Source organism: Sinohyriopsis cumingii, chromosome 3, assembly GCF_028554795.1.
Source record: "Sinohyriopsis cumingii isolate HCF-2022 chromosome 3, ASM2855479v2, whole genome shotgun sequence".
NCBI lineage: Eukaryota > Metazoa > Mollusca > Bivalvia > Unionida > Unionidae > Sinohyriopsis > Sinohyriopsis cumingii.
Window position 1 is genome coordinate 88682284 of NC_142963.1, and position 23104 is coordinate 88705387.

The 23104-nt window shown below is 34.7% G+C and overlaps 1 protein-coding gene across 2 annotated transcripts in view; it reads right to left on the bottom strand.

The window, feature by feature from the left end:
• LOC149803260 (calcium-activated potassium channel slowpoke-like) overlaps positions 1-23104 on the bottom strand; it is a 346338-nt gene that overhangs the window by 60416 nt on the left and 262818 nt on the right. The gene's annotated exons all lie outside the window — the stretch shown is intronic.

Genomic DNA, 23104 nt, shown 5'->3' on the forward strand with positions numbered 1-23104 from the left:
GAACCCAAAACATAACCTGTCAATTCCAGTAACCCTGATATTAAATTCACCTTTCAGATGCAGAATAAATAGGATGTTAGCCCTGGCCAGGTGTAGTTTACCTATAAATTTTGTAAAACTAGGTCAAGGGAAAGAAAAATCACATTTCAGCTCCAGTGACCATGACATAGTAGCCATAAAATTATACCAAACCACCATGTCTGTAGACAGATGATGCTACAACCATACCCCCCCACTGCACCAACAGCATGGTCCACAATAATGTAGGCAAGGAAATAAGATTTAAAATAACTACCATGGCAAAATAGTTTAAGTGTGTATGAACAAGTTCTGGCTACCTGCAGTTTTCTTGGAGATCATATATCTTAGCACAATTACAAAGAAAATACAAAAATGTTGCTGCTGAAAACAATTCTTTTCACTAAAAGAAATAAAATGCCTATGAAATATGTTTTTGTATCACATGTAAATCTTAATTGTTGAATCACACTTAGTAGTGGTGAATATGTTTGTACAAATATACCATATTCAATGTAATTCACGCACTGTGCACTTAAGATACTATTATTTGGATAATTTCTGAGGCTTGAGTTTATTATAATAAGTGTCCATTCATGATGTTATAAACATCACATATATGTACATATTGGAAGAGTTTAATTCCGACTGTCAGTGTTGGGAGCTCTCCAGTTTGGAGGTGCACTAAATTTCCCAATGAGGACACAGGGAATAAAGCAAGTACAATTTACATTTCTGAGACTGATGTAACCACTAAATTAAGTGGTAAAAAGATATCAGACAGTCATAGTATAGTAGTACATTCCATAATAATCACAATGTTCTAGGCAGATTTTAGTATCCAATTCTAGTCGGTGGGGCATGCCAGGATTGAAAAACTTATTCAGTACATTAAAATTTTGCGGCTTATTTTTAACCCCCCTCCCAAGGCCATGGAGGCTATTTAGCTCTGTGCTATTTTTATTTAGAACCAACCAGATATAATAAGAAGACTTCTGGTGAAAACCCCATATCAACATGATTTTCCATTTAGGAATAGCAACAACAAGATTTACAAACTAAATGCCATAGTGGCCAACTTTTATTTATGACCAACCAGACATCATGTGAAGTCATTTAGTTACAGCTCCTTGCAGATGTGACCATCTGTTCAGGTGGTGTAATGATAATAAGATTTTCAAGATGTCTGCTATGACAAACATATCTGATGTCAGAATGGTACCATTTTCATCTTGGACTAACCAGACCATGGGATGAATGTGCCTGTAAAGTGTTTTGGTAATTCTCCAAGTATTTTAGGAGGAATAGCAATAACAGACTTGTGTTAATGGACAGTCAGACAGCATACAATATGCCATTCCATAATCTCTTCTGGTCCAAAATATGACCAGTAGAGCTACAAATTTCACAAAACAAAAATTGAATATAAAAAAATCATGCCAAATGTGCATTATTTTTTCAAGTCCTACTGTTAATTCTTTAGTAAATTCCTCCTAATGAAGGGAGAGGGGTGCATTTCACCCCTAAATTTTTAGTTCCCGATTAGACTGAGTCACTTTCCCTCTATTAATGACCTTAAATTTTGCCTCTCTAATGATAAAATCACAAAAGATGTATCATGATTGTCCTCTCAGTATCTAGTATGAATGCTCTGCTATGTTTTCCTAAACAGAAACATAAGATAGTCTTCTAAAAATAACTTCAATGAACAGCTGATGCTGGATAGATAGGTAAACAGATGTTAGAACTGATATACATTGTGACCACTATGTCTTGCCTGTTGCAACCAAACATGAATCACTTCACTAACAGGAGCACATCTGGAGTATCTGTCAACATTAAACCCCCGATTATGTCAAGTATTCTGTCAACATTAAACCCAATAATATAAGTCAATGTGAGCAAAAGATGATGTAATTAACTACAGACCCATCTCTATCAGTCCTTGTCTCTCCAAATTATTAGAAAAACATGTACATGATTCTTTTCTCAACTATTTAAACACTTATGATCTTATTCATGATAATCAGTCTGGCTTTCAACAGAATCACTCCTGTGAAACTGCACTTGTATCTTTGATAAATGGCTGAAAGCATTAGATCGAGGAGAAATGATAGGCACTGTTACGGTTGAATTTTTGTAAAGCTTTTGAACTTGTAGACCATGAACTTTTGCTTGAAAAACTAAAAATCTATCAATGCAGTGAAAACTCCCTAAACTGGTTTACTTCTTACTTAACAGAAAGAGTGCAAAAAGTATCTTTAAATGGTCAACTTTCTCAAAGTAAAAATATTTACTGTGGAGTACCACAGAGCTCTATCCCTGGACCTCTGTTTATTCATTCTATTTATCAACGACTTACCTCTTAAGAATGGAACTTCAATTTCTTCTACTGACCTCTATGCAGATGATACTAGACTGTCTGAGATGGGTAAAATCAAAATGGTACTTGAAAATAACTGACAAGATGCTCTCAACAGACTTCAAGTATGGTGCAAGGAAAACAGTATAATCATAAATACAGAAAAAATGAAAGCCCTACTAGTAACAACACAATAAAAACAAGAAAGGCAAGATAGCAACAAACTCTAGGTTCTATTTAACAATGTGAGCCTTAATATGACCTCTCATGATAAAATTCTTGGTGTATTCATAGATAACAATCTCACTTGGTCTATTCACAATAAACATGTTTCAAAAAAGGTTAATTCTTTTCTTTGGCTACTGAAGAAAATCAAAACATACTTTCCTTTCCAGTATAGGGTCATCTTTTATAAAAGTTATATTCAGCCATATCTGGACTATTGTAATGCAATTTGGGGTAATACCTCTAATTCAAATAAAACAACACTTTTAAGACTCCAAAAGAGGGCATGCCATTTAATTCTAGATCAGTGTATACATAATTTCCAGGATGCAATGAATAATATAAAGATTTTAATACACGAAAGAATATTTCTTAGAAAGGCAAAATTGATGTATAAAGTATCCAGAAAAGCCATTCTTGTCTAAGCAATATCTCTTTTACCAATGAGATGCTGATGGTACTCCAAATTTAAGGTTCATATGAAGTAAAAATTACATTATACCAAGGCCAAAGAAGGAATTGTTTAAAAAAAGTTTTCACTATACTGGTCCACTGGCATGGAAATGGAATAACATTCCCAGTGACATAATGCAGGCTCCTAGCATTTCTTCTTTTCACAATCAATGTCTCAAATGGATGAAATCTTTCGACAATTGAACAGTTCTAGTACAATAAATACTGCCTGCTTTTCTGTAATTTTTAATCATTTTCAGTTTAATTTTTCAATGCTGGATGATATTTTATATTTTATATATGTTTATGTGTTCACAGATGCCTGTGTATATGTTCCAGGCTTGATACTTTGATTTTTAAAATCACTTAATTATTTAGTGTCAAGCCAGATTCTTCACATCATGTTGTATATACTGTACTGTATACCTCAAAGGTAGATTAGTTCTGTAACTAATTGAGTTACCTTCTCTAAATGTAACTACCTTCTCTAAATAAAGTCTTTATTATTATTAATATTCTTGTCACTTATAAAATCTCTAAACACGACACCTCTAACCTGGATTTTTAAACTTATGACCTCAATTCTTCGAGATATTTCATGCCTCACAGCTCATCTGTAAGAAATGACTGATGACAATTCATTATGGTGAATGGCAGACAAAATTCAAAATGGTTCAAAGGGATAGGTACAGTGAGAGTCATTTTTAGCCCGTACTCAGACTCAGATAAATCTTATATGGATAAAATATGTCCCCCTCTCTCCTTAAGTATTCTGATTTTAGGACCAATTTTAATAAAGGAAATTAACATTTAAATTGCCTATGGTTTTCTCCTCCATTGTGAAACCTATATTCATAAATTACAGATATGAAGGTTAAAAAGCTATCATGCATATATCCTAAATTTTGCATTTGAACACAATGTGGATAACAGTCAATGATAAGAATTATAAAACAAACTTGATTTATGTTTTGAAACAATACATACATATATATATATATATATATATATATATATATATATATATATATATATATATATATATATATATATATATATCCATTGGGTTCAGTTGATTATGTCTGACACCAACTTTCAGTTTCATTTACATATTTGTTGATAATTTTTCACAAATAATGTAGTTAATACACTTCATACACTAATAATAGCCAAATTTTGATTCTGTGTATAGAGAATAATTAATAATGTTCAGAATACCAGCAATGAAAACTGTTTTGTTTGTCCATCTGTAGGGGGAGAGGCAAAGCTTATCTTATCTTATTTTGATATATTTCTACTAATTTTATATGATATGAGAGAGAGAGAGAGAGAGAGAGAGAGAGAGAGAGAAAGAACAAGAGTATAATAGTTGTAAACTATATATTGTGCGAGTTACTCATTCAACATGTACATGTATGGCATGTTTTTATTACTTCATCAACAGAGCACATCAGTTTTGATATATTTATTATCAAGCTGATGAGGGAACTGGCACTAGTTTCTTATTACATGTATATATTAAATGGGTCTGCGGAATGGATGGTATGAAAAAACAAAAAATTACAGTAAAACAGATTTAACTCAAATGTATTTGTTCCAGAGTGCAATGCTTCCCTTACTCATGATCTTATCAGTGACATCATTACTGTGGCATATGTAATTTATCCCTTAAGCTCCTGTATAATCAGTGGTTAATACAATCAGGAAATGACCTAGATTTGGTTTTTGTAGAAAATCATACTATATTGCCTTTATTCCTTGAAAGTTTGAAATTTTACATTAAATGACTTGGAAATTAAGGTTGGTAAACTACAAATATAAAGTTATATACCATATAATGTTATCTTTATAAAGTTTGTATTCCGTAACTCTTGTACTTGAAATAAACAAGGTCATATTGCATTGAATTTCAAGATGACATAGTAACAGTTGTCTTCTTGTAAGCATATAAACTTACAACTAAATCTTTTGAAAATATGTACATCACTTTTATATTAATGTTACAATTAGCAATTAACAGGAAAATTGGCAAAATTTCATGTGTGAAAAATGTCCAAAATGTTTTATATGTGTATCAATATGAAATTCATGCATAAGAAGAATACATATACATTAAAAGGTGTGTGTATGGAGGCTTGAACTGTTGATTAAATGATTCAGTGATATCTTGAAAGAAAAATATTATACAAAAGGAACAAACTTTTCACTGAATGAAAAAAAATTGAATGAAAACTTGTGTATACATATAAATCCCCAAAGAAATAATATTGCTTTTATGGAGGCTTGAACTACTGACTAAATGATATAGTGATATCTTGAAGCAGCCATGCATTTTACTTCTACACCACTTAGATTCTCTAAAATCATAACAAGCAAATTATTATACAAGGAGCTTGTTGCCCTATAGGGTTGTTTAGAGTGGATCAATTATGTCCTAACAAGTTTGTTTTCCCTTTATAAAAAATAACTTGTACATGTCTTTGTAATGCAAGTAGTAAGAGTAAAATTCATAACAATGCAATATTTCCCTCTCTTCAAGAAATAGTTCTATGATAATCATTTAGTTTTTTTCATTTTATTGTCAGTTGGAAACCAAAATCTATAGACTTCAGCATAGAATACTGTGAAGTTGTGTACTAAATAATTCATCAATGGGGAAAGACCCACTGTTGTTTTTATCACCATTCCATTACGTTTTCGACCCCATTTGTATGATAATAACATAAGCTACTTTTTGTTGTTGGACAACTTCCTTCATGCACCTTTCCTATATTTAACTTACTCTCAGCTTAATGTTCAAAATATCCCAAAACATAATCAGAAAAAAGAAAAGTAATAATACAAAATGACAGGCAACATTTGAATGTCAATTATTCTTTTTTTTAAATAAAGAGAGAAAAAGGTATTTTGTTATACTTTGTACCTGAATTGTATGGCCTGTATGTCAAGGGGCAGATGGGGTGAGGTATGAACATGGTTTGTCTTGTCATTAAAGAGGAGTGCAAACAAGAATACATTTGAAATCTGCATACATGTTAGATGGTTTTAAAAAAGTGTCTACCAGGTACTTCAAATAATAAAATGTTCTCAAATATGCTGGTAGTTGGTGTTGTCTTTTGAAGATGTAGAAATATGGTGAAATCACCAGTTTTTGAATGTTTCACTATACTATATATATACATGTTGTAGTGGACTCTAATATAGTAATTTTGGTATATGTCAAATTTATTTTATGTGACCACTGTAGCAGAACATCAGTTTAGATGTAGTTAATACTTGACCATTGTAGAGATGCAAGGTACCAATGAATGCCGACACCCTTAAATTTCATCATTATTTACATGGTCCATAAGCAAGAACCAAAACAATATTTTTCTAAAAGGTAATTCACACATACCTATATATTCTGTAAAGATATGAATTTGGTTGTCACATGTGGACCACCTTTATTGTTTCAAAACAGCTCAAATTTTAGAACAACATAGCTATTTTATAGCTGTCTGTGTTATCATGAACATGTGCCTTTTACATCATATCCGATACATTTTTAAAAATCAACTGCAATTTTATGTTTTACGAATGTTGATAAATTTATGTCCATGGTATTATCAGACCATGAATGTATTGGAAAATTTGTGAATATCTGGGCCAAAAAGAGGCATTATAGTACCTATCCCTTTAAACATCTGCTGCTCCCAAGTGTGACCATGAAACCTTTATTGCTCTTGGTGCAGCTGAGACAAAGCATGATTATAATCAAGAAGTAAAAGAGAAGAAAAACAACTGTTACAAGACATTGGACATTGTGACAACTACATCTTACCTTCATGTGACTTTCATCAAAGTGGGACAAACAAAATGCATTTAACAGGACACATTACTGAAGCCATATATGTAGGAGGGTTTAACTAGCCAAAAGTGAAGCCAAATATAGGTTCTGGGAAGCAGGTGTTTTGGGACAAGAATCCAATGTAAGGCCAAGGACAGCAATTTGGGATTGAAATCCAGAACAAAGTGAAGTAAATTAAGGCAGACCCAAAACCATGCTGTAATTAGAAGCTTATAGTTCATGGCTTACGAACCTACAATAGGATTCAGAAACCATGTTTTGCAAACATTTACATGAAACAGAGCAAGCAGGTTATCTGCAAACTAGTCCAATACCCAAGCTGCTGCAAGTTTTGTATCAACTTGAGGGATGTATTGCTTAATTACTAAAATGCAAACTTTGAAAAAAGCAGACATCAGGGTGGGGAGGGGATGGGGGGGTGTAAAGGTTAATTAAGTTAAACTGTTGACCAAGATGAAATCCTTTGGCAACTGCATAAATAAGGTTCTGTATTGAGGAAAACAGTTGGTTATTGGTTGTTGATCCAGTGATACACAAAATAGTACTTCTAACACACTGCTTATTTGAAAAGAAAGTCCTGACTCTGTATTAATGATATATGATGTTTGGATCTAATACAGCTGCATTGGAAACCAATCATGGCTAAATAAACCTTTCCACTGTTCAATCATCACTGTCAAATTTCCAACACTATATTGTACTTACACTAGTGGAAGAATTCAAGGTGTATATGTACAAAAATAAAATAGTACATGAAACCAGGATTCCAACTGGCTCAACAAATGCATGAAACCAAATTTATGATTGGCTTAATATGAAGATAGCTTCAAAGTGCATGAAGGACATGATCACCAATTCAGCTGCTACAGCTCCTTCAAGAATACAGTAGTGTAGTACTAAAATCAGATTTATCACAGTGCATGTTGTTCCTCAGCATAAATTCAGACCAATATGTATTCAGGATTTAAATACATTCAGTATCAACAAATCATGAAGAAGCAGCAGAGGTTTTAAAAATCCTAAATACTGACAAGAACACTTTCAGCAAAGCTGCATTAAGATTTTCTTTGTATTATTTTCAAGGGTAAAATGTTCCAACACTAAATTCATTATTATTATTTAATTCTTCACAGATATAATGGCTTGAATTAAAATAAAATCAGTTTTAAAATATAGCAAATTTTGTGGAAGCTGCAATGTTTCATTTTTCAAGAGTCAGTCCATTTTAAAAGCAAAAAACATCTCTATTCAGTCTAAAAGTACAATGATCCAAAAATTTTTTTATTTCAGAAGTAAAAGAACAAAAAAACCAATAATCTACCACAGACGATGATGTTTTTCATTCTAACACTATTTCATACTTTTGTGTGCCGAAGGTATAGGTTAAATATATTAATCATAACATTCTGCTGTTTCTGAAGTACAATGTCCCTGCAAGATCTTTACCAGAATACAAAATTATCCCTATCAAAAATTAAGAGATAAAAAAGTCAACCTAACTAACACAATTGGCTAAAAGAATTAGTCAGAATTCACTATACGTCCATTTCTTCCCTTCCTTTATTCTTGTTACTGCTGACTGTTGAAACCATCCCAAGTATTCTTGAGAAATAAAAACATACCAAATTTGGGAACAAAAATATTTTCTTAAATGTTTGAGTTAACTTGTTCACGAGAAAAGTACAGTACAAAAAAATCCTTCGTAGTGGCCATTGATCTTAAATCTCATATTGTATACAGATCACTGAATTATCCTCATTTACTGTCAGGATATACTTTAGGTAATCTAGAACCAGTATTTTTCAATACCTTCATTCACAGTGCATTATAGCTCAGAAACCTAAATTACTGAATTGGCATTATTCAAGATTTTCTTGAGATATATCCACAAATTTTACATTAATACTTGTTTCTTTATCATCTCATGAGGATTACAGATAAAATCCATAGTATAGACTTTTGACTTTTAAATCAGGAAGATATGGTAGCTCAGCTGGTAGAGCATAAGACTCATAATCCATGGGTTTTAGGTACGATACCCATCCAGACCAATCCAATACAGATTGACTGCCTTTGTGTATTCTTAGGAAAGGTACTTTACTCCCATTTCCTGAGCACAATATAGCCAATAATGTATTAAAAATGCTGTTAAAACCAACAAAACAAAACAATGGAGTGTGAAATCAACGTCAGCATGCTGACTGTTAATGCCTTTATTGAAAAACAACTAAATGCAAATTCTCATCAAATCCATTTATCTACAAGTCATGAGCTCAAACCAAAATGGAAACAATGACCTTTTAATTTATCCTATCGTCAAGAATGTCTGGTTTTTAAACTAGACCACAATAGATCAGATTATGTTGGTGGTCACATCTGTACCATTTTTATTCATGGCAAGTAACATCTGGCAAGAAATCTGTTAGTGAAAGTCTAATTTAATGCCATCAATCATGATAGAGGAATAGTGATAATATTTTTAAGATGGCCTCTATGGTTGTTATGCAGATGGTCTGGGCCAGCAACATTAACATACATATTTATCCCTTTGTAATCTACTGCAGAATATATGCAAAGTATATTTTAAAAATAACAACTCACACAGTATTTACAAATACTTTGCACCACTGAGGTGCAAACAGTCTACAAACACTATCTTCAATCCATTTTCCTTTTGCAAAGCTTTCTGAAAATAGGTTTATAGAATTTTTTTATAGTTATTTCAGTTAGAGTTATGTACAGTACACTTGCAGGGGTTTTGCAAACAAGGACTTTGAAAAAAATGTTATACAGCAGTTATTTTGCAAACATAGTATTGACTTTTCAGATAAAAATAGGACATTCTGAACTGGCAAGTCAGAACCTTGACTATAGTTTACTGACATTTCAGATATCCACATGTTTGATAATATGACATTCTGAACAGGCAAGTCAGACCCTAGACAAAGTCATATAGTTTTTTGAAGGGTAAAACTATTTTTAATTATGCAATACTTACCTGCAGCTATTGTATAGCTAACCTATTTTTGTGCTGAAAACTCACCATCCTTTCAATGTGAATATCCTCACATATAATGGAGAAAGGTTAGTATGACCCTTATGACCTTTGCACACCACTCTATAGGTCACATGGTCATGCGAAAAAGGTAGACAATACATACCTGTCATCTTTTCCACAGATGATGATCATGCAAGACATCAGAGCAGAGTGGGAGGAGGGAATTTGTCAATAGCAGCAGGTAAGTATTGCATATCAAAATTAGTTTTACCCCCCAAAAAATTACACTTTAATTGCAGCAATTACGTATCCTGCTACAATTGCATAGCTGAATTTGTCAGTTAGTTGGGTAGGCTGATGTTCTTGTCTAACTGAACTAAAACAGAAATGAACTGTACTCACCATAAAGGGGGAAAGTCTGTCTATAGATGTTGTGCTCTAAGAATGAGGCCCAGATAGAAACAAAAACATGAGAATCATTATGGCACTCTAATGGGATGGAGCAATCTGCTGTTGCGGTAATTAACCATCATAATTTGAGGAAGTAACCCTGGGTTGTCGTGTTCCACCTCCCTAATGGGAGGGTTCAATCAGCTGTCACTGTGCTCCCCCTCCCTAACAGGAAGGTGAAACTCAATGTTGCAGTGCTCAAACTCCTTAATGGGTGCAACCCACTAAAATCAAAGACAGCCAGTGTCAGTATATAAGGCATGAATCTCACTTCATCTTGCAGAAAACTTGTTCTGACAGAGAGATCGCTTGAGATGAACCAGGCATGAAGCTGGAGAATGTACACATAATCCTGTTTGTTATTGTTGTTGTTTTGGTGTTACAGATTCAGTACAGTGATGGCCAATGTCCATATACATGTTCTGTGGTATTTATGGTGAGTGAGCAGTATGTGAGTTGCTTGCACTGCATGTGCTAAACTCAACCACTGATTACATTAGCAACTTCCCGGTTCCATTATTCACTCCTCCAATGATTCTCCAGGAGTCAACTTCAACATTTCTGAGTGCAATAAGTTACTCAATATTTTAAATATGGTATAGAATAAAATAACTATTGTAGATCAGATTACTACATGGTGCTGGTAAGTTTTTAGTAATTACATATAAATGTGATAGTTTTATAATAATACCACATCTTATCACTTTGTGAATTGTCCGTGTGTGTTAGATTCATTTACTTGTAATTATATTAATGATACATTTCTTGTTGTAAGTCTTCTGGTGATTCATTTAGTCATCATCAAGTCTATATTAAAGCACAAAAACCCATGGAGACATAACTTTGTTATATCCCCCATATACCTGCCATACATATTACAATGGGGCCCACTGTGGGACATGAAAAGCACCCACCATTGATTTAATTGAAGACCAGCAGCCATGGATATTGAAGGGATGGAACACTGAAGGACACCTTGGCCAATGCAAAAATGGCAGAATTTTGTGCAGTGTATTTTTTAAGCTCAATTAATTTGTGACAGTTTGTTTTCTGTCAGGTGGAAATCCTACTGTTTTCAGTTCAACACATGGAAACATTAATAGTTTAATGGATCATTTCATGGGAAAATTGGTGGCAAATGGAACTAGTTCAGTGCAAGGATTTGATTTTTTTTCTTCATGTGTGACAATGCAATTTTATTATGAATGATTTTAATGGCTTCTGGATTATGTAAGTACATGTAGATTTATTAATAAAACTACATTAGTTTGGTAAATCTTACATATTGTTTGAGGTATTAAGCTTTATTACTGGCGAATTATTATTGCTTTGATAAATTTTGCATGGTTGTATGTCCACTAGTGTGTTTTGACCATCATACGACATTCTGTGTAGAAGAATGTTATAGTCATGTGATCAGTAGACAAATACTGTTATTTTATATTTTAAGTGATTACTGATTTATGGTACTTGATTATCCAATTGCCCCAGATATCTAAGAGTGACACTTCTAGCATTATCCTATTGTCATTAATAGAGAATGAAATACTTGACTGTATCAACATAGTATTGGTAGCTGTGTTCTAGAGTTAATGCTATGTGTTATTTGTGTATTAGTGTTTTGTGTTACATGTTTTGCAGGTACTGAAACTGGCTTCCAGGTGATACAGTGATAAAGTTGATATGTGTATTTTATTGATATATTAGACATATTTGTATTTCAAGCCATGTGAGAGTGACAGCTATATTGCCTTGATATATACAATATATAAAATTTCATAGGAGCAGACCAGTCATAGACTGTGCAGCAGGAGAGACTCACTGCTAATATGTGTATTATATTTCAGTTGTGGTCATATCTGCCACTTTTATCTTTTATGTTGTATTTGTGTTTGTGCACTGGATATTTTTTATCTCTAAAGTATAAAGGGTTGTCATGCATTTATGCATGCTACAGCTAGCTAGTTTTTGCAATATTGCAAAGTTTTATTTTCAGAAGAAGAGTTGGTGAAAAGATTCACAGCCTCAGGTAAATATAAAGTATATAGTTTTGATCCCAAAATAGAGGAGCCTCATACTGGGCAGTTGTTTCCCAGAATGCAAAAGCCTTCTAAGACATCAACTCCCAAGGACAAAGGCATGGCCATGTTATATTATCACACACCTAGTAAAAAGCAGGAGGCTGCTTGTCTTGACTCTGATGATGATGAGCCCTACCCAGTCCGGTACACACTTGCCCCTACTATTATCCCCAAATTGCCTTTCTTTTCTGGTGAGGAACCTTGTTCCAAGACTGAAGTCACATACTGAGAATGGCGATTTGAGGTAAAGTATCTACTTTCAGATGATGTTACATCTAGTGCCTTTGTCCGTGCTATTAGGCAGTCCATTAGAGGTCCCAGTGGCAGGTTGTTATGCCCTAAGGTGAAAACCCCCTATTAAGCACATGCTTAATAAGACTGATTCCAAGTTTGCACCCATTGCTTCCAAGAACAATATTATGCAAGGGTTCTTTAATGCATATCAGCAAACTGATGAGAGTGTCACTGCATTTATTTGTTGGCCAAAGGCCATATTGTTACATGCAGTAGACAAGCATCAAATGAGTGATGACACTCGTAACAATATGTTATGAAGTAAGTTCTGGATATCCCTCCATTCCAACCAAGTGAGCAGCCATACCAGGCACAAGTATGATTCAGTGCAATCCTATGAAGATCTCATTCATGAAGTTCGGTTGGTAGAACATGAACTTTCAATATCCCCGTTTGGTGCTACCAATAATAATTCTACTTCTAAAGGTGCTACGGGAACAAATCCTTCTGGCAAGGTCAAGCAGAACATGGTTTCTGCGCTGATGCTGGCCTGTCTGAATATGGACAGCATTTGAAGACTAAGGCTTGAGACTAAGTTTTAAAATCTTGATCATAAGTTTGATCAGCTGCTGGAACAGCCTGATGGCCAATCTCAGCCTAATAATGCCTGAGGCTCAAATCAGTCATGATGCCTCAGCTATGGTCAAAGATCCAGAGGTTACAGGGACTCATCCTGTAATTCTAAAAAGAGGCAATAATCGATTGCATCAGCAACAACCAGTTAAACCAATCAAAAGGTTAACCAGCTTTATTATGGGTCAAATAGAGGTTGATGAATATAATGGCCATACCTTTGCTGAACGATTGGTTGGTGTATCGATTGAGGGCACTGTAACTATAAATAACACTAATTTTACAGCACTCATAGATTCAAGATCCATGGTTTCTACCATATTTCAGAATGCATATAATTCCTTGCATAACAGACCGGAATTACATACACTGGATACATTAGGCCTTAAGCTGACCACTGCAGATGGCACCATGCTAAAACATACAGGGTATATTGAGTGTACTGTTTTATTCCCAACCTGTTCAACATTATTTATAGATGTTCCAATGTTGGTCATCCAGGATAATACTTTTAACACGGAGTGCCCGGACATTACAGGCACTAATGTAATTTGCCTCTTAAAGGAATCTATCAGTGATGACATATCTATCCATCGGGATTGTTCACTCTTCAAACCACTCTCCAGCAGTCAACTTCAACATTTCTGAGCGCAATAAGTTACTCAATACTTTGCAAATGGTATCGATGAAAATAACTACTGAACATCAGATTACTACATGCCGCAGCATGTAAGTGTTTAGTAATTACATTGTGATAGTTTTACAATAGTTCCGTGCCTTATCATTTTGTGAATTGTGCATGTGTGTTAGATTCAGTTACTTATTTATATATTTCATGTGTATATGTTGTAGATCTGTTTCTTCTTCTTCATCTTCTTCTTCTTCTGGTGATTCATTTAGTCATCAACTAGCTGATTCAAGTACAAGAACCCATGGAGACATAACTTTGTTATTTCTCCCATATACCTGCTACACGTATTACATATGGTTTGTTGCTGAGGAGGGATCCCTGGGTTGATCAATCAACAGGTCTAGCAGACTGCTGAACCATAATCAAGCGATGAAGATGACCTAAGCAATGTAAGTTCCGACTTTTTGCAGAATTTGAGGTAGCAGTCAGAATGGTGGGAAGGCATATGTGAATAGGTGACCACCACTGGAAGCTGAGTGCATCTACTGCCAATGATCTCTGATCTGGGACAGGAAACATGTAAAATGGAAATTTGCTGTTCAGCCAGGTCCACTAGGGGTCTTCCCCCAGGTAGAACAGGGATGTTTATCTTGCCTGAAATGTGAAGAACTCAGATTACAAATTCTTGGAGGCTGACCAGAGGAAGAGGTTCCAGACCTCCATGCAAGAGAAGAGGCATGTGTGCCTCCTTGATGTCACAGATATGCTATAATGGATGTGTTTTCTGCGGAGGCCATAACATATCAGCCCCTTGTTCTGTTGATACACCCTTGCAATGCTAGAAATACTTTCATTTCTAGGTTGTTGAAGTGGAGAGACAATTCAGCCAGAGTTCAAAAACCTTTGTGATTTATGCCCTCTGACTCTAAATAAACACCCCAACCAGAATCTGAAAAATCAGCATATAGATAGGAGTTAGGATCGGGTGCATGCAAGGAACCCCCACCAGGAATCTGTCTTAATTCATCCCCCTAAGCAAATGGTGGCAAAACTTTAGTCATAGTGGAATTGTGGTTAATATAATCTCTCTGTGGTCTCCACCTTGTGACAAAAAAGAGTATCATCAATGAATAGAAGGCTGGGGTGTCCAATATATGGCAATGTTATATTATTACAGGTTGTCCCCCCCCACCCACTAGTCATTGACAGATACTCTTTTTCTTTTTGGTAATGAGCCACTGTGATGGCAACTGCTTTATGCAGTCCAATATGGTGGTTAAAAACTGGCATGGTAGCCTCAATTTCAAATGAATCAATCATATTTTAGGACTCTATATCCCTATATACATGTGCTACCTTTATTCTCATAATGGAACTGGGTGCCTGTTCTAAACAGAAAATTACAAGGATTTGTTTTAAAATTTAATTTAAAAAATGGATTTTTATAAAGAAAAATGTACACCTGTATTCAGGACCAAAATATAGGACAAGCACGAAAAATGGGACACATGGCAGATATGAGTCTATGTGAGTATCACAAGAGTCTTTTTTGTGGCCACAATGTCGGAGACTGCTCTAACAATAACCAGTAATAAAGAAATAACAAATGTCATGTTTAAACCACATCCTGATGCCTTGAAACTCAAGATTGTTGTATGTAGCATTATACCATGTTCATCCCTGTGTATGTACTATGAACACTATGATGTTGCTGTGAAACTCACCTGGTTGTATGCAGTGTCACAGGTGTGTATGCAGTAGGAACACTGTATGCTTAAGTAAATAAGAGTTAACCTTATGGAATTACCAACAGTTTTTGCTATTGAAAAATAAGATAATTCACCTGTGAACTTTGTTTATTAAAGCAACATGCAAATACATATGCAATGTCAATGCATAGTGTGGGCATAAATAAAAGTATGAAATGTGAACTTGAAGGCAGAGGAAAATAGATGTCCTCAATGTTAGGCAGGGTGTATTCTTATTTTCTTGAGAACAAAAGGACTTACCTATACCACAGTGTTTTTATATATGTAAGGAATGTGTGTCCAACTAAAAGATGGAACACAAGGTAGACTTGGAGGCCCTTTAAAATATTCAGTTCTAAAGGAGTAAAGGCTATGATATGGTTTCTAATAAAATTGAACAAACAGTTATAACACTGAGACTAATTAAAAATTGCAGAAGAAAACTGCTTTTATCTGCAGTGCAGGCATAATCTCTCTGGTGATAGTTTTGGCAGACATCCACACAGTATGGAATCAATGAAAAAGAATGAGGTAATATCAACTTTCTGAGAATGACAATGTGACAGAAAAAGTGATGTGGAAAAGTTCATAGTGACTTTTCTCCACCCTGTGGGAAGATGTATTCACATTGAATGGATGGTGAGTTTTTGGAATGAAAATAGATTAGATACACAATAGCGGTAGGATAAGAAATTGCTGCTATTTATTGACATTTTCAAAATCCACGTGTCTGATAATATAACATTCTGAACAGGCTAGTCATACAAGAAAACTTATTTTCAAACTACATGTATACATCTTACGGCACAATACCAAACATGTAATAACCTCCTCAATTTGTTTGATGGAATTCTGGCTATTGAAACAATTAACACTAAGTGACAGTAAAGGTGTTTAAAAAATAAATATCAACTAAAATTTTGAAAACTAAAACTAATGAAATTTACCTAGAGAATACACCTTACAAGAAAACCAAAAGACTATATTATTTGTCTTTCAAATTTTTTTGCCTACCATTGATGTGGTTCTGTGTAATCTCTCTAACCTACTATGCGTGTAACCAATTAACAGAAAAGTGAACAAAAAACTGTAGTATTATTGGAACTGATTGAAGGAAAAATATGTCATGCTATAAAATTTTCATCTGAGAAAACCATTATCAAGGTATGAATATCTCAATAAAATCAATAAATATGAGAATCATGTATTCATATACTCCAAAATTAAGACCCAGATGAACATTGTTGTTAATGTACTTCACTATAGTTAACATTTTGGTATAATGTGCTTCACTATAGTTAACATTTTGGTATAATGTACTTCACTGTAGTTAACATTTTGGTATAATGTGCTTTACTGTAGTTAACATTTTGGTATAATGTGCTTTACTGTAGTTAACATTTTGGTATAATGTGCTTCACTATAGTTAACATTTTGGTATAATGTGCTTCACTATAGTTAACATTTTGGTCCCTTCTAGCTGACATTTTAATAAGTCATTCATTGTACATCTCTTGCATCATAATGAAAAAAATATACAAATTTAAACTTTAATTGTTTGAGATAAAATTAAACATGAAGATAGCTGATTGCAGGATGGTTTTAAACTGGAATAGAGAAAATGTTTGAGTATGAAATTACAAAGCCCAGTTGATTTGTGTGGCTGCACTACATCGTAATTTAGACTTAGTTGTTGTTGTTGTTGTTGTATGGTTTAACGCCATTTTTCAGCACAAGATAGGCTATACATGACGGTCAGTATAATTGGTGGAGGAAGAACCCTGGAAAACCCCGGGAAGAACCACCGACCCACGAGAAGCTACTGACAGGCTTTCTCATGTACCAACGTTAGCCGAGCCTGAGACTCGAACTCACGCAGACAGAGGTGAGATGGCAGTGATCCGTAACGGTGAGCGCTTTAGACCACTCGGCCACTCGGGGCCCCAATTTAGACTTAGCTGTGCTTAAAACTTAATTTAAAGAAAACTTTAATGCTGTCTTCTTGTTTGTGCTTTCCAACACCATTTGATAAAGGCAAACTATGCCAATATTCACACAAAGACAACAGATTTTAGGAAGAGTATTCATTCACAAACGGATACAAAATGACCTCCAGATTCAGAAAGAAAACCATACTGCTGACATCTGTTTGATGATGGGTTCTGCCCAAGCAACATATGTTTGAAAAGATCATTTTATTTATTACTTATGGATATTTTGTATGGTTATTATTTTATTTAACTACCAAATTTGATTTTGATCGATCAAGATGGTTGTAATGGAGGTATTCAAAGCAACTGCCATACTATTTCCTACAACACTGATGTACAAATTGTCATTTAAATGGAAGTTCATGAGATTATTTTTGTCCTGAACTTCATTGATGGCCATGTTTATGCATGAATTCTATCATACTGGTAAACTTTCTTTGATGTGGTATCCTGTCACACATACTAACATGATAGGGTATTATTTACCCAAACAGTCTGTGTGTGCAAAATATGTGCAGCACAATTTTACAGAATATTTTTAGATTACTGCAATGGGTTCTGTAGCAAAGGGAGTGCAAAGGTTACAAGTGGATGTACCCACTAAGTCTTTGCAAAATATATCCAGGAAATTTGCAGAATATCTGCAGCAAATGTCTGTCCACATTCACCTTCACAATTTATGTGCCAAATAATCAATCTAGAGATTTCAAGATATGAGCAGCAAGCATTTGCAGACATAGTTCAACAAATTATTTTATAACTGATTTACAAAGAAATGGAATATATTCTGAAAAAAGTACCCCATTTATACACATGTTTTGTTAAAATAGTGTTTAAATGAAAATTCATGGTGACACTACCACCTGTTTTGGAGAAGAAACCAATAATGGATCTTCAAACAAGGTCAATAAGGAAATGATTTTGGCAAAAAGACTGTCATCAATTAAATAAAGAACAAACTAAATGCTGCAAGAAGGATGGTAGTGAAAACTCCATGTCAATTAGTTGCAGAATTATCAGCACCAATTTTATTTACGAACACTACATATTGCAGGAATTGTTTGGTAATATTCCATGTAAATACAACAATTTGCTCAGCAGGAGAAGCTGAAATAAGATTTTAATTATGGTTGCTGTATCATCCAGTCTGAGAAATAAGATCTGGACCATTTTCACTTAGGAATAAAACATATTTTAAGAAAGTTTTGTGGGAACTCCATGCCAGAATTAACCTACCATATAGGAGAAGTGTCATAATAAAATCTTCAAGATGGCCAAATTTGTGATTATTGTTTGAGGTCTTAGCAACACATTTTCAAATAATACAGTACATACAGGTAGTAAAATGTCTTTTACTGAAAATTCCATGTTGATACAAGCATCCATTCACGAGATTTGTTTAAAATGGCCAGCAATTTTGTAAGATCAGATCTGCACCATTTTTATTTTGAAATAAACTACATAAGAAATGTTTCAGTGAAAACCCATGTCAATACAACCATCTGTTCCAAATAAGTAACCACATAAATATTTTCCACACATCCACCATGACAGACAGGTAGAGACAAGATCAGCATCATTTTTATCTAGAACCAATGAAATATCATTGAAATTCTTTTCAGATCAGTACCATATTAAAGTATTACCAACCAGATGTCATAAGAAGTACTTGAGTAAACATTCCAAGTCAATAGGACCATCCATTTAGGTGTAGTAGTGATATCAAGATTTTCAAGCAGGCAGCCATGTTGGAGTTCTAATATGCATCAAATTTATATTTAGAACCATCTACAGATCATATGAAATCATTTAGTAGAAAATTTATTTGTTCAAGCAAAGTAACAAAAATATTTAAGGATGGCCACTAGTTGACCATATTGGAGGTCAAAGCAGCTTCATTTTCATTTGGAACTGTCAACATATCTTAAAAAGTCTTTAAGAGAAAGCCGCATGCTAATATAACCATTTGTCATGAACTAAAAGTGATAAGAATGTTAAGATGGCAGCAGTGATGGCCAGATTGGCTGTTGGGTGGTGGTTGGTAGAGGAAGTGAGCACCATTTTGATAAAGAACCAACTAGACCTCATCGTGACTGCTCTGGTTGCCTAGTGGTTAGAGCATCCACCTTGGATGCAGGAGGTCATGGGTTTGATCCCTGGCTGAGTCATATCAAAGACTTACAAAAATGGTACTCACAGCTGCCTTGCTTGGCACTCAGCATTAAGAGGTTAATGCTAGGACTGGTCGGCCTGGTGTCAGAATAATATGACTGGGTGGGACATCTTGCTACATGTCTGTGGCATGATGCCCCAGTGCTAGACATCACTATAAACTGTCACACTGCAGACACTGTAGCGATATGACTGACAATTTTTTAAAGCAGTGTTAAAAATCCAAATCACACACACATCACACACCTCATCATGAAACTGTTCAAGGTTCAAGACTATCTTCCAAGTAGTTTATACTGAGTATAATCACAAGCAACTGCTGAAGGAAAATGGGTGGATAACAGACAGCTACATGTGCTCCTCTGGTCTTTGATAAATGTATATAACAACACATGAACACAATCCTTGCTACATTGTCTTAACCAAAAACTAGTTTGCTAAAATGGGAAATTCAAACATCTGGTTAAAACTCCCCTAAAGGCAAACCCCTCCAAACTAAAAGTAAATATCTAGCTTAGGACAACATATGAAAGGCAATGATGTTGCCCAAGCCTCAAAAAGAGGCATACAAAACAAAGATAATGGCAAAAGGAATTTACAGGAATTCATTAGATAAGACCATTTCTTCCTTTTAAACTACTAACTGTTGAAACCATCTCTTATCATTTGCTTTTTTCTTAAGGTGTTATTTTAATTTGAATTAGGAAGGAGAATTATGATACTGTTTATATTTTCTATGTGATTAATCACAAAATAGAGCACAAAATAAATTATAAACTGCTGACACTGGGTACATTTGCTAAAAGATCTGCTAGTTCCTTCTGTTAAAGAAGTACATCTGGCAAGCATCAAAAAATAAGAAAATTTGCTTTTCTATGAGTCAATTTCATCTCATGGGTGAAAGTTAAGTATTTTCAAACCCTCAATGGAATATTTTCATTATTCACTCATTTCAAGCAAATATCCTCTATCCATTTTCAAGACAGCCATCCAAGCAGTCATAGTAGAAGTATGATTAGCACCATTTTCATTCGGGACCCACCAGGTAACTTATGAAGTCTACTGATGAAAACCTCATTTTGAAGGAAAAAAACCTCCATTCGGGATGAGCAGATATAAGACTACAGTGTATTTTGAAAATGGGCATCATGGTAGTCATATTATGGGTCAATTTATGTCATTTTTATTTAAGTGCAACAAGACACCATAAGAACTCTTCTGATGAAATCCCCATTTCAAAATGACACCATAGTGGTCATATTATGGGTCAATTTACATCATTTTCATTTAAGTGCAACATGACACTATAAGAACTTTGCATTTAAAAGAAGTAGCAAGAACATTTTCAGATGGCCATCATGGTGCCCATATTAGATGTTGGACCAGCACCATTTTAATTTAGGACCAACAAAACAAAGTCTTCAAAAGAAAACAACATGTTGATATGACTTTCTGTTTTGGAAAAGTAACAGTAACAAAATTTTCATGACGGTTGTTAAGGTGGGCATATTGGGTATCAGATGCATGCCATTTTCATTTGTGACCAGCTAGAAATCATGTGAAGTTTTCTGGTAAAAGCACAATGTTGATATGACCAGCCATCTAAGAGAAGGACTATGATGGTATTTTACTGATGCCATGCTGGAAGTCAGATTAGCACCATTTCAATTTACAACCAACTAGACATTATAAGAAGTCTTTCAGTAAAACCCCATGCTGATCAATCAATCAGCTGAAATAATGAGAACAAGGTTTTCAATGTGACCACTATGACGGCCATACTGGATTTCTGAGTGGCACTATTTTAATTCAGGATCAATTAGAGATCATAACAAGTCTTTTAGTAAAAACCTCATGTTGAGGGGACCATCCATAATGGTTATTGTTGTTATTGTTTTGGGTTTAACATCATTTCTCAGCAAAAGATATGCTATACATGCACAGTATAAATGGTTGAGGAAGAACCTGAGACAATCCCAGTAAAAACCACCAACCCATGGAAAGCTCCTGGCAGGCTTTCTCACATACCCACATTTGTTGAGCCAGAGACTCGACCCAAACAGACAGAGGTGGACTGGCAGTGATCATTAAAGGTGAGTGTTTTATACCACTCTGCCATCCAGAGGCCTGGTAATCGTAATGCATGTACAAGCAGCACTATTGTCAGATAAGACTTAGACATCAGGACCACTCTGGTGGCCTAAGTGGTTAGAGTGTCCACCTCAGATGTAGGTTTGTACTGATAATGTGACTGGTGGGACATTATCCTACATGTCTGTGGCATGATGCCCCACTGGTAGACATCACTATAAACTGCCACACTGCATACAATATAACAATATGACTGGAAAATTGTTAAAGCTACATTAAAAATCCAAATCACGTACACACACACTAGACATCTTATGACATCTGCTGGTGAAAACAACATGTCAGTATGACCATCTTTTTAGAAGGAGTCACAATGACAAGATTTTCAAGATGTCTGCAATGGCATCCATATTGAATGTTAGATGAGCACCATTTTAATTGGGACCATCTAGGTATCATAGAAATCTTTCAGTGACAAGTAAATGTTGATGTGACCATCCATTCAGGAGCAGTAGCAATAACAAGATTTCAAGAGGGTCAATCAGGCAGCCATAATGGATGTCTGGGTATCACCATTTTGATTTGGGATCAACTAGATAATATAAGAAGTCTTCTGGTTAAAACCCCCATAGGATAACAAGATTTTCAAGATGATTGCCATGGTCACAATTTTTAACCAACTAGTCAACATAAGAAGTCTTTTAGTGAAATCTCCTTCTTATCTTATGTATAAGCTATTCACAAAATTTGGTGAAGTAACTTTTTCATGAGCAAATGTTAATGTGCAAAGCACATTTTTATTAAGAATGATCCTAACCTTTAACCCCAAAATCAAAAGGCCTCCTTCTTACCTTAAGTGCAAGCACTCCATTTGCATCAAGGTACATTGTCTGGAACTGAAGTTAAGCAAAAGCCTTTTCTCTTCTATCAGTCACAGTGAATTTGAACTTTGACCTTTTGACCCCAAACTCAACCAACCTTTTTCTTATTAAAAGGGTAAGCCATGCATGATGTCTGGTGATGGTACATGGGCTAGAACTAAAATTTTGGTTCAGAAAAGTTTCATCTTCAGTCACAATGACCTTTACTTTTAACTTTTTGATCTCTAAATCAACAGGCTTCTTCCTTACTCTAAGTGCGAGCCATCCACAATGTTTAGTCCAGGGA